The following is a 1,382-nucleotide window of genomic DNA, read 5'->3' on the forward strand; positions in this document are numbered from 1 at the left end:
TGTAGAAAAGGGAACTTTGTGCAGTTTGGTAGAATTGTAAATTGGTACAGCCACTATGGAAAATCCTCAAAAAAGTATGGAAGATCCTCAAAAAATTAAAAATAAAACGATTTCAGTTTCACTTCTTAAAATATATCCAAAGAATGAAAGCACCAACTTGAAAAGACAAGATAACTTGATTAGTAAGCTTGATTCTATCTACCTTATTCCCTTTGCCATGTAATCTAATATGTTCACCAGTTCCTGACATTAATTAGGACATTAACATTTTGGGGGACCATTACTCTGACTTCCACACTGGGAACATTTTATATTAATTCACAAATACACATTTAAGTCTTTGATATTAAACATATAATTTAGATTTAATAGTGTTGAGAAGTAGTAAAGAGGCATTTTGCCAATCTAATTGGTTGGGTCTCTCTCTAATTCTATGGATTGATTATTTAACTCACTGTTGAACTTGAATAAACACAATAGTAATTATAATCTTAGTTAAACAACAACTAAAACAACCATTTGGTTGGCAACAGGTCAATTACAAATAGAATAGATTACAGACAGATTGCACCTTTTGTGGAATCTTAGCATTACAGTCTATTTATTTATTTATCCCAGAGTGTTTCTACAGCCTAGCATACCTCAACCATTTGAAATGTTAGGTCTTTCTCTCTGGATTCTCAATTTTTTCTTCTACAGACTGCCCCAGCCGCCCTTGCCATATGCCCAAACACTCATTTTCCTTCTATTTTGTTCCCTAACATTATGTTTAGTAGAGAGGCCTTGATTTGTCTTACAGTGTAGAGAGATGGTGTGATTTTACTGTTGCCCCCAGCAGTAAAAGTTGTAGTCAGAAAGACTACAGATGTGGAGCAGATGTGTATAATGATCATTTTTAAAATTCCATGTAGAGCTCTAATAAAAAAGTGACTGTGATAAATGTTTATATGTTTGGCACTCACACTATTTAAACAAAAGCATCAACTTATTGTGTTTTGCAATCGATCTTATATATTTCACTTAAAGCAATTTATGTCTTTTTAAAAAAATATATTTTAGAACATTATGCTAAGTGTAATAAGCCAGTCAGAGAAAGATAAATATCACATGATCTCACTCATTTGTGAAATATAATGAGCAACATAAACTGATGAACAGAAATAGAATCAGAGTCATAGAAGCATCGAACAGACTGTCCAACCTATGAGGGAAGGCGGGGGTGAGGGGGTATGAGATCAACCAAAGGACTTGTATGCATGCATATGAGCATAACCAATGGAAATACACACACACACACACACACACACACACACACACACACACACACTAGGAGCCCAGTGCACAAATTCATGCACTTTGAAAGGCACTGTGGGCCGCGTCTT

This window comes from Myotis lucifugus, unplaced genomic scaffold, assembly GCF_000147115.1.
Source record: "Myotis lucifugus unplaced genomic scaffold, Myoluc2.0 scaffold_3, whole genome shotgun sequence".
Taxonomy (NCBI): domain Eukaryota; kingdom Metazoa; phylum Chordata; class Mammalia; order Chiroptera; family Vespertilionidae; genus Myotis; species Myotis lucifugus.